The following is a 12307-nucleotide window of genomic DNA, read 5'->3' as shown; positions in this document are numbered from 1 at the left end:
TCAAATCCACCCATGTCGTTTTAAAAATGCGGCTAATTCGATTAGGCTTTTTTTAAAGTAAAGAGTGAAGCAAGAAAAGACTTATTGGTTGGGTGGTCTAATAACTGAAAACACATATTCACTTTGACCAAATTATAGCATCGTTTTTTTCTAAAATGGAAAGGACTCCTGAGTTTTGGGGTTTACCTTGTGAAATAAAGAAACAATCCATTTTAAAAAAGTGAAACGTGTGTCATTTCGGTGAGAACAAATTGATATTCTCTGAAAAATGTATTTGAGGTCGGTAAAAAGCTTTGCCGTATGCAATATTCCACCTTTATGCCGCCCTTTAACTGCGGGATCTGTGTGCTATTTCATTGTATATGCATATGTAAGATCATGTCTTGTTAAGTAGTGAAAAATAAATACCGAGATCCTTATTTAAACACTCAAACGCAGGATGAATCCATGACCATTCTACAAAAAGGAATTGAAATGGGTTCTTTCTTAATGTAGACTTCAATGTGTTGGCCAAGCCTATGCTACTAATGTAAATGATGTAGATAAGTTCTGGTTCTTAGTTCTAGCCGTGCTAGATGTGGGTCTTTGATGCAGCTCTTTTGCTCTAGGTGGAGGTTCGAAGAACACGCACACCTGCGGTGAGATACCACCCAGGATCCAACAGGGGGTGACGTGAACTAGCGGACAATACAGCTCAATCCCTGCTGAAAGATTACTTTCACAATAACGACCACCATTCTTTGTCACGCCTGCACAACATAGCCTCATGCATGGCGCTGGACATCAAATATTTCTGGGCCGTGAATGAAAACAAAGAGAAACTATTATCGTAGTTTTCCACTCCCATTAGCCTAATCTAGTGCCTAAAAGTTCAATGTCATAATCAACACGGTCCATTGAAAACGTGTTTTGCAATTGCATTTTAATCCTATATCCAAACCAAACAGGGGAAATATAATCTAGAAATTAATGTCAATAAATGAGCGGTTTGAAACTGCATACAAAACGCATTTTCCCTTACCATGGGCCAGTCGTTATTACAAATGATGAAATCCTGTAACAGAAATATAAACATTACACGTGGACAGTATTTATTCATAACAGGACATATGCCTGTTCTTTGGGTCTCTCTAACGTGTTTCTTTGTCATCTAGCGTGGTGGCGGCCTCTGCACCTGATCGCCAGTGCCTTGGTCTGAGATCCTGCTTTTAATACAGCTGTAAAATCTTCTCTAAGTCTCCAGCACATTCATCAACGTCAGACATGGACACGACGCTATTTAGTGAAAGTTTAACTGCAGCAGTAGGCGATATCTTGACAGAGAGTGGGACACAGAAAACAATGCACCCTTTCCCTCAACTGCAAAGCGGGTTTAAAAAGTGCATATTTATATTTTTCTCGAAAGGTTGAAATATTACAACATGACAAACCCATGGGCTATTGCACAGAATATATGGATGTGTTGAAATGGCCGTGTCTCGTGGAATTATGCTTTGTTTTTAAAGCATTGTTGAAAAATGTGGTTCTAAATTATTTGTATATATATATTACAGAAATGCTCGTTAATATATGCTAGCTATAGCAGTGTGCATTTAACACTATACACGAATTTGAGTTGTTGAAATAATTGCCATTACATTTAATTTTGAACAATGTTAAGCCTACAATTCATTTTGGAGTACGCAATCTCAAATTTATGGAGACTTTTAAAATAAAATAAGATTAAACCCAATGAGCTTATAAGCAATGCACAATAAGCTAAACAAATGTCTTATTATCAGTTTATATTTAAAAAAAAAACATGCGTTAGTAGCCTACTCTAATTTGGCTGCTGTGCTTAATCAATCTGATTTGATAATAATACAAAACCCCTCTGACACATTAAACAATTAAAAAAAAACTTTGCTCTCGTATACACACACCAGCGAAATTAAATTATGATAATTTACAGCCCCTGAAAGTATAAATCGCTTCAGAAAAGCTGTAGAGAGAGAATGCGGTGGACGTGGGTTGAGGCTGAGCGTGGACAGAAGGAGTTTCGTGTGGTTCCTTGGTCTTAGGGTCCCAGTACGCAGAGCGCCATCTAGCAAACAAAAGTAGAAACAAACAGCCGGAGACAGCCTCCATGCACTGCACTGCACGAACACTGATGCACGAGAGCACCATAACAAAGCCGCTTATAGCAGCACCGCGGAGACATTGCATCCTGCATTGCCTTCATTCAGCAGTATACTGCTCTCTATTCACGATTGATGCTTGACATCAATAAACCACCCTGAAATAGTCCGTGTATTTTCGTAAATTATGAATAAATTAACGAATCGATTAATTAGAACAAGGCAATGTTCATTTTTATAGAGGCTCGAATGTGAATGAACCTCGAAGGGTCAAGATCCTAAATAAACCAATCCTGTCATCGGTGTTCAAGCTAAATGTTTAGGAACGTATGTCAAACTGGCTGAGGAAGAGGTGGCGACTATCAACTTGACAAAATCGATAATAACATCCGCAAGCCCCATAACGGTGTTTAACTCCACTATACCACAAGTACACAATACATCTTCTGTCGGATGTAGTTTCGAATCAATTGAAATGTCTCAAATGTAGGTTGTGGCGGGATAGGCTACCGAGGGCCAGTGAGCTGTGTTGTCATGCGCTCTCGCCAAGCCACTGAATGCATGAGCAGCAGACTACACCACAGAACCGGTGTAAATGACCAAGCTCACAAGTCAACACAGGCTCGCACGTCCCCACCCTCACTATTCAATGTCATCTTTCATCTCCACTGCCATTACTTCGAACAGCAACAAATATGACGACCCAAGGTCATCTCCCGTATCCTAACGCTATCACTAATACCACTAGTTTAAATGTAGTCCTCGCACTGCTAATAATGATATAGTGGTAGGCCTAGCAATAACACCTCATCGTCATAATGGAGATCTTCCTAATAATCATTAGGCTATGTAATAACCATGATTAGTATGGCCATCAAAATCGTATAGTCCAGCAGAGATGTAATCTAAAATGGAGACAAAGACTATAGTGTGTCTTAGTTCAATTTATAAGCATGCGAAAATCTACAGACGGACCTTTTTGATTTGGAAATTATATTTTACATAGTTAGAAATATTATAAATGCTAAAATATGTTATTATAAGTATTTTTTTATTCATTATTTTCTCTAATAGTCTACTTTCAATATATCCTGATGTTCAAGTGGAATATTTGGGCTTAGTCGACGTTTATGGTGATAAATATATGCCAATAGGCTATGTCAGAGACATAGCACAATCAGTTGCTGTTGCTTTTTTTTCCTGCATATACCACAATGAGTCATAATTTTCGCCAAGAGACGTGGGCGCTAATATCCTATTGCAAGGGGATTAAGAAATAGCATCCTGGTTTAAAAGTAAGGTGTACGAAATGCTCAAGTGTACGTCGGTGTCATGCATATAGGCTGCTACACATTGTTAATAATTATAAAAACATTTGCGCATATTAACTACTCTTATTCTTTCTTTTAATTGCAAAGTGCCCCATCATGAGGTTTTTATGACATTCTAATCCAGGTGTGTGTGTGTGTGTGTGTGTGTGTGTGTGTGTGTGTGTGTGTGTGTGTGTGTGTGTGTGTGTGTGTGTGTGTGTGTGTGTGTGTGTGTGTGTGTGTGTGTGTGTGTGTGTGTGTGTGTGTGTGGGCCTACATTCTCGACCTCTCAGTGTGATGAAAGTATGCCTCTTCTCATAAAAATAATCCGGAGAAGTGTCAATTAATTTCATACAGAAATCAGATATGTCCCTTATGGCTTCATGCAGTCCAATTATTTATTATATGAACAATGACCTTAAGAGCCGTTTCTTGCTAAACAACACGAATGCGATGAACCTGTTGTAGACACGTGCACGAGCGTGCATGGCCTCTCCAAGGAGAAGGCTATGTGTGTCAAATAGGCTGCCGACATAAATATATAGGCTATAGTTAAAACTAATCAATAACGTTGCATGTTACGCTAGCCTATTGATTTTCATGATAGTGTGTCCTGCTCCAAGTCCTACTCCAACCCCCGTATTGCTTTTCCTGCACATCTTAATTTTTTTCTGTAGCCCCCCCAACACACACACACTCTTTTTTTGCCGCCTCTGCGTGGAGTGGAAAGAGTGAAGATGTGACTGGGCGTATTTGAAGTATGACGAGCTTTGTGCTCCACTCCTTTTCATTCCCCTGCCTCAAATACTCCCGCTTTCAAATAAGCCTCTCTGGCAATCCCAGCCCGCCCGCCCCCCGCCACCTTGAATGGGCGGCTGACCTTTCGGGCCGTGTCCACTCTCCGTCCAGTTTTATCCAAATAAGCCTCCTTCCCCCACCCTGCCTCATCTAGAATGCTAGCTATTCTTTACTGATATCATCAACGAATGCAAATGAATTTGGATGTGGGGGGCTGCATGGAAGGAGCAGGAGGAGGGGTGGTAGCCATGGACAAATAAATACCACACTAGCTGAGAATGCGCGTGTGTAGATGGAGTAATTGAATACTCGCCAATGTGGTGATGGTTCAAACCATCCTGAATTCAATATTGCAGAGAAAAGACACATTCCAATTTCTGAATTTCGTACTCTGAAATACCACCCAAAAATTCATTTGCCGTTCAGATTTGATGCATTTATTTCTGCATGGCCTTTGAAGAGAGCGGGGTCGTGTCAGTCATCGAGGAAAGGCCACTCCGTTAACCCCCTCCCTTTACACCCCTCTCTCCCTCTAAACCACCGACTCCGCACCTTTTCTCAGCAGACACACGTGAGCGCGCGCACACGTATTTCACTATATCACGCGGACTTTAAGGCGTCACAGAGGGTAGATTGGAGCGTTGCTTCTCTAACAAGGAGAGGAGGCACTTCTATAATCACAGCGGCTGTATGTAGCCTAGGCAAAGTGGTAACAGCTATAGCGAGATGAGATTCTCTATGGAGCGGTCCAGGCGCTTTAGGCGAGCAGAAAAACGTTCTATCGAATGCTTTGACAATCATCAAAGCACAATAAGTGTTAAAAGCGAATAGATTTGGGACATTTTAAAATATTATTTATGCAGGTAGCCTATCTCAAAAGGGAGGCCTGCCTATATTATCAGTATGCCAAAGGATATCCCATTTGGATAATAATGGCCACTGTGTATTAGCCTATAAATGTTTAAGTAATTGTCTAACATGAAGACACTTGCGTTACATCCTTCCTCGAGGTTTTCCAGTGTGTTCCATCGCTATTGGCAGGCTATCTTTGCTTAGACGCACCAATGCTGCTGCACAGACACACACATATGATGGATGATGCTGAGTAAGATCGAAAAAAATACATTTATTTATCAACAGTCTGCCTTTCCTCTAGGCTGGAGAGAGAAAGAGATAAAGAGAGAGGGGGAGAGGGGATGAGAGAGAGAGAGAGAGAGCGAAAGAGAGAGAGAGACATAGAGAGAGGTGATGTGTGTGCAGCATCAACCTTGCGAAACCCTGCAACTGTCAAGACCTTTCCCAATGGCATAGATAAAAAATGCCCTTTATGAAACGTTTCAGTCAATCATGAAAACAGACCATTCTGCGCCAACCAGATAAACAAAGGCTAAATTGTAACAATATAAAGACCAAACATACATTTTAGAAACCGGGTAGTTTGATTCCTCGATGCCGATTGGCTCAAAGTATGACGGAAAATTACTTGTTTGCTGTTTTAATTAAGTTAGTAACCCCTTTATAATAGCAATAAGTCACCCGGGGTTTGTGGTATGTGGCCAATATACCACTGCTTAGGGCTGTAGCCAGGCATTTCGCATTGCGTTGTGCGTAAGAACAGCCTTTAGCGTGGTATATTGGCCATATATCACACCCCCTCGGGCCTTATTGCTTAAGTATACCAGGAATGGGTGCCCATTATCAAGCAAGGTTGTTAGATATGTTCACTAAATTCAGTGTAAGGTTAATAACATGTTACTTATATGTTGTTGTCTTTTATATCGCCACACATGTATAGCAGTTCAAGGATAACTATTTTCTGACAGTCCTGGATCTTACAAATATTCTAGCACACACATATCATTTTATGATGGCCTACATATGTAACGTTGGAACGGCCCCAGAATGTCTCCGTTATTTTCATAATGGCTATTAATTGTTCAGACTTATAAGCCTAATCATCTCTTCATCGACATAGTTGAAATTAAACAAATTGATTGATTCCGCTGTGAGACAGCTGGCCTTGACCAAAATTAGTGCTTTTACAGCGCATTGCATATAGGCCTAAAATAGTTGTATTTATTTATTTGTTTGTTGTTTGTTTTGTCTAAAAACATAGGCCTATAGTGTATTCTTTTGAAGACGCAGCCAATAAGCCTACAGATACAGACTAGTTAGACAAACGGCCAGTTGCTTCATAAGCATCATATTTGATTGAGTGAGTGGCCTATCAACACAGTTTGGTCAACCTTGAAGACATGCTATGGATTTTCTTGTTCATCACACCACCCATTGAACGTGTGTTTACCAGGCCCAGGCTAGACAACATATGCATTTAAAGCAACATTTCCCATATGAAAAATTAACTTCATGAAGGTCATGTGAAAATCCTGACCATGGTGTGAAACATTATACAGCGTTGGCCAAATACTTAAACAAATAAATACAAATAAAATGCTGAAAAAATAGGTCACCAGTAAATTTGGTCTCAGCATGATGTGTAATTGCAACAAAATGCAGCTGAGTCAAATTGAGGAGCTCACTGGCAGCGGTGGCACAGTCACAAACCATCTGGTGTGTATTAGAAAGAGAGGCGGTAAATATAGCTGAAAAGCCAGAACGTTATCAGGTATGTAAAACCCGGCATTGCTGGCCTCCCATATATTGACATATCACACTGTGGAGATATCTATTAAAAAATATCTAAATGAATACATTAACATGGTAGTTAAATAAATTTTGCTGTGTGGCTCTCCCGATGACTTGACATGACTCTGACATTTCTGAAGGGATTATGGAATGAATTACTTGGCGGTAGCACGCTGGGGATGATGTTATGTTTACACCACTGTGGAATTTTTCGGGCAACACCTCAAGTTTTAAGTATCCATAAGCAACATGTTACCTTTCCTCAGACTCAAAACACATTTTATTAGGCTACACAATATTATTCTTATAGCCTACTTGTTATTGCAAGTCGAATTTCCATGAGCCATAATGACGACATTTGCCACTGACAATCGCACACATCCTTATAAACTTCCCAAAGGAAATAGAGCTTTACTCTTCTCAAAAACCAACCCTTTTCCTCCTTGTTTCGACTCGGTTACCTCGTTTCACGGTTTCCATTTCAAAAGAAACTTTCCTTTCCAATCTCCGGGGTTTCTTTTCCGGTACTGTGATTTATTTCGTACATACACTGAAAAATAGCACTCTCGAGTTTGAATGCCACATGTTGATTAATTTGTTGTTAATGACAACCGGAGTCATACACATACGCATAGGCACATCCTTTCCTCTCTCCCTTTCTCACATATCCCTCCCCCTTCTCTCACTCTCGATCTCCCTCTCTCTACCGCTCCTCTCCCCCTTGCTTATCCATTTCACTCAAACGCGCACACACACATTGTGCAAGAGGGAGACAAAATCAAAACAAAAGTCTTACTTTTCTTCGCAGACCATCACAGTCGTCGTTGTTTCAGCGTCTCTGAGCCTCCTCTCTTCACAGTCATAAAGTCTGAAATAGTTCAGTTCGACACAACATCTCGCTTTAATTCATATATTGACGGGCACTGTCCCATAGACTATACCCAATAGCTTAGAATGAAGTGCAGTGCAGATTGAGACATATTGAGCCCGCTTTAAAAGGATAATTTCATGTGGGAGGTTGGACACAAAGTTTGGACTCGTGACTGGCATTCCGGAGAGACGTGCATATTTTAAAACAACAAAGCCAGATAGAGACCGGGCTCGGGGTGGGAGGGGAAAAAACTTGGAAAGAAGTTACTATCTGATGAACAGCTGTCATTGTTGGGCAAGTCTTTGTATTAAGATATAGCTTCCCAATGCCCCTGTCAAAGAATTATCATCGAATGTCCCTTGATGATGATTATTTTTTTTCTCTTCCGCCAAATCATAAATAATAACTTCAATATTTTTTATTTAACAACATTTAGCCTATAAGGCTTGCAGGAGAGAATATTCTATAGGCCTAACATCCCAGTGCATTCTGGGCACAGACGTCAATTCAACGTCTATTCCACGTTGGTTCAACATAATTGAATTGAAATGACTGGGAAACAACGTTGATTCAACCAGTGTGTGTCCAGATGGCAGACAATCCATGGTGTTTGATGTTTAGCAGCCTACATTGCGTTAAAATGTGTAGCATCTTCCCTTGAGGTAGCTAGTTTAAGATGAATCCACAGTTACTCAACCTTCAGACGATTCGCCTGCCAATCAATAATAAAATAATGTTTTCTAATAACAAAGACACCAAAAGTACTCTATGTAAGAGTTTGGACAACTTAGTTGACCATGTTACTGTAAAGGCACACAATTATCGCAATTGGCCTATGCTTATGCTCTCACTTATAACTTTAACTATAGGCTACACAGATTTAAAATGTCTTATCTTCTTGTTTTTATATGCCTATCCTTAAAAAGGACATCTATTGTGCGTGGATTCTGTTCAAGTGTAGGGCTAAATGCATACAATGTGTGTTTGCTGTGACGAAATCTGTCAGTTGGAATGAAGGGTATGGAGACAAAAGGAGAAAATGCATGGTGTGGACCTGGATATCTCTGTTAGTTGTCGGCGTTAGTCCATGGGGACGGACGGACTGGCCATAGGGCAATTCTGGCAAATGCCAGATGTGTTGGTCCATCTTTAGCCCAATGGGCCTGTCTACATTGGGGGGTTTTATGCAAAAAAAGGACATATTTGGCAACAAAAAGGCGCATCAAGAAAAAGAATGGCCCGGAGTTGGGGCATTGAGGAAAATAATGGGCCGGTGTGTTAGAAATACCCATGCCGATTTCTGGTCCCAGTCTGTCCCTGTCCATGGGTATGGAATACTAATGAGTAAAGGGTCTCTCTCTCTCTGTCTCTCACCCCTCGTTCGCTCTCTCCCTCCTCCATCTCTCTCTTTCGCTCTCTCTCTCTCGCTCGCGGGGAGAAGCAGATCGATAGCTGACCCGATGGTTTGGCCAATGCTTTTTTAAGATCTGGCCAGGCAATGATATTATCAGCCTTGAACGTTATATACAGCAAATGCCTTCCTATATCAACACAAAGAGATCGCTTACACAGCGATCTGTGCTTTCTCGCACCCGCCTCACTCTCTGTTTCTCACTCTCACACTCACACCCGCGCACTTGCACATCCACGAACGCGCGCGCGCTCGCACAACACACACACACACACACACACACACACACACACACACGAAGGCGTCACCTTATGTTACATTCACAACTGGGGATATTTTATATCCTGTAGTGTTGGATTTGATCCATGGCTTAAAGCTTGCGTGTGAGGTCTGCGGACGATAGAATTGTTCTGCGATCATTGAGATGGTTAATTCCAGGTCGACTACATATGGTCACCATTCCACATAGAAAGCAACCAAGGCCATTTTATAATAAACAAAACGCAACAGACATGGACAATATTTAGAATGATAGGCTATTTCCCCCTGTGCTGTTTTCAACCATTTACCATAAGCGTTTGAATTCCCAAGCGATGCTGAAAAACTTGGATGTCAATTGTCGTGTAATCATTTGCATAAGCCAATACCTAAAATAAAAGTTTAGCCTATAACATTGTCATAGCCCATACTTTAGAGGATTGTCCACGCATCTTAAAGCTTCTATTAGAAAATATTTTTGTCGAACTATTTGTCAACAGTGACTTAACGTGCTTAGTTCTGACATTATCTGTGCTACCCCACACAAGCTTGTTATTGCCTTGTGACCTCTCAAGACGTGTGGAGCCATTGGTTGCATAAGCTTTGGAAATAGGTTCGCTGACAACTTCGGGAAATAAATGTTTCGCTTTCAGATATCTCAATCGTGAAATCGCACCCAGCTGCTTGTGTAAGCAAACAAATAGCCAGCCCCCATGTTAGGAGTCCTTCGCTTGTGGTTTGATGAATGAAACCAGACAGAGGTAAATGGTTATTTAACTAATTTAGGAATAACACTTTTGTAACCAGAGTTTCCGAAATTACCGAGGTGGGGCCTGTAGTGTGTCACAGATCCCTTTCCCTTTACCCACCACCATCAGTCATGTGTAACAATATGATAGAACATCCCAAACATGTAACACGTTTTTCTTCCTCTTCTTCAGAATGGCAGCTAAGATATCACCAGCATGCAAGACCCAGAGAGAACATTTGTATAGCCTCAAATATTTTAACGTTGAGTGATCTAAAAAAAGACCGCTTATCATCCCAAACACTACGTCTACGAGGTTAGGCTACTGGAAAGCCAAAATACTAAACTATTACGAGATTAGATGTAATTATTGCATATCTGGGATTACAACAAGGTCTTTCAATTGTCATAATTGTTAGGAAATTGACGCAATACACCACTGTAGCCTATCATTCTGGTTTGTAGTTAGTCCTACTGCTTCATACACATGGCTCGAATTATGTGATTTTGAATTGCTTTAGCCAGTAGTGTAGCGATTGTGTAACAGAATGCGCTCAGCAAAGGATGAAAGTGGGAATTCTAGAGGGGTTTAGAATACATTATGTGAGGACAGACAACCAGTTGAAAGCTGCGTTTAATATGCTGGTGAACAATTTAGTCGAAGGCTGTAAATATGGGCTCGAATTGATCGAGACTCGTCATCAATGACACTATTTTAAGTAAATGTATGTTTTCAAATTCAACAACTCTTCCTTTGAGGATAATCATAAACTACTAGCCCCGATATTACAACCAGATTTACAAAAGAAAATGTTTAGGGGGAGTATGCTATACAATCTTTGTATTTCTAAGAAAAGACGTGAAGTAGACTGGGCTATAAGCTAAACTAAGCTATTTTATTTTTCTTATAAGAGAAAATGGGTCATCTGTAAACTGCTTGACTATGATATGTTAAAATCAGTGTTTAAACGTATTAATTCAAAGCAATACTACAAGGCCTCATCCTCCAACTTCGACCTGCAAACCGGCCAACTGCCCGGTTCATAACCGTAGCCATATCATTACACATTAAGGACATGGCACATTCAAGGGTTACCTTGATATTAAGAAATACCGTGTTGAAATATTTGTAGAAAGTGTAGAGCCTGAACACCGCTTCAATCATGACCACAGTTCGACTGGGATCAAATAAGGCCTGCTCATATTTTTCCCCGATGAGGCCATGAGAACTACTGGGGTAAGAATAAATAAAACAAACTATTACGACAATGTCACAACATCTGGTTAAGCAACAATAAGTCACTGGTATATGAATGAATCAAGGAACACACACTCAAATCAACCACTGTCATGATACACACACCCCTCCCCCAGCCCCAACATGGAGATATAAATCAAATCAAAGACATTACAGGCTACTGTGGCAGTCTGAGTTCAGATCCATCCTCACGCAGTTTTCATCATGCTACTTACTATCCCAAGCTCAACTGCGAGGCTCGGGCTACAAGGCCCATTGTTTTATTCCTCCCATCATAGGCATATTCCAATATGTTCCTATTTGAGTCTAATAGCTACATTATGTGCAGTAGAGTATAAGGAAATTATACTGGATTCATCCTGTACGCTTAGAGGTCTCCTCTCAAAAACATTTTGTTTTAAAGGGTTAGGAGACAATGGCACGCAAGAGACATGCAGCCTCTACATGAAGCTACTCCACAGAGTACCGTGCAGTCGAAAATCAGAATCCAACACCTTGAGTACTTCGTCGATCTATTCATGATATTCTAAGTGTCGGCTATATTCAAGCCTAGGCCACAAACACACTGCTTTGCCTCTACACATTTCCTCTCCCATTTGTCTCTGCCCCTGTACACTTTGTTTATCGCAGTCTCATTCACTCTCTATTTTCCATCACAATGCATCGCATTCGATGTTCCTTCCTATCGACTGGCTTGCATGCTGTAAAATACATTTTCCAAATTGATCACGGCTTTTACATCTGTTTTGCAGCTAGCGTAATCCCTAGCTAAGATACGTTTCAATATTGAAACAATACTTCCAAGCGTATATTTTTAAAGGAGCGAATGCACATGTTTCGTTTCTGCAGTGAGAGGTGAATTGAGAATCACCTTGATTAAGCCACAGGAG

This window comes from Oncorhynchus keta, chromosome 25 (assembly GCF_023373465.1).
Source record: "Oncorhynchus keta strain PuntledgeMale-10-30-2019 chromosome 25, Oket_V2, whole genome shotgun sequence".
Taxonomy (NCBI): Eukaryota; Metazoa; Chordata; class Actinopteri; order Salmoniformes; family Salmonidae; genus Oncorhynchus; species Oncorhynchus keta.
The sequence above is the reverse complement of the archived record's forward strand: the minus strand, read 5'-3'. Positions refer to the sequence as shown.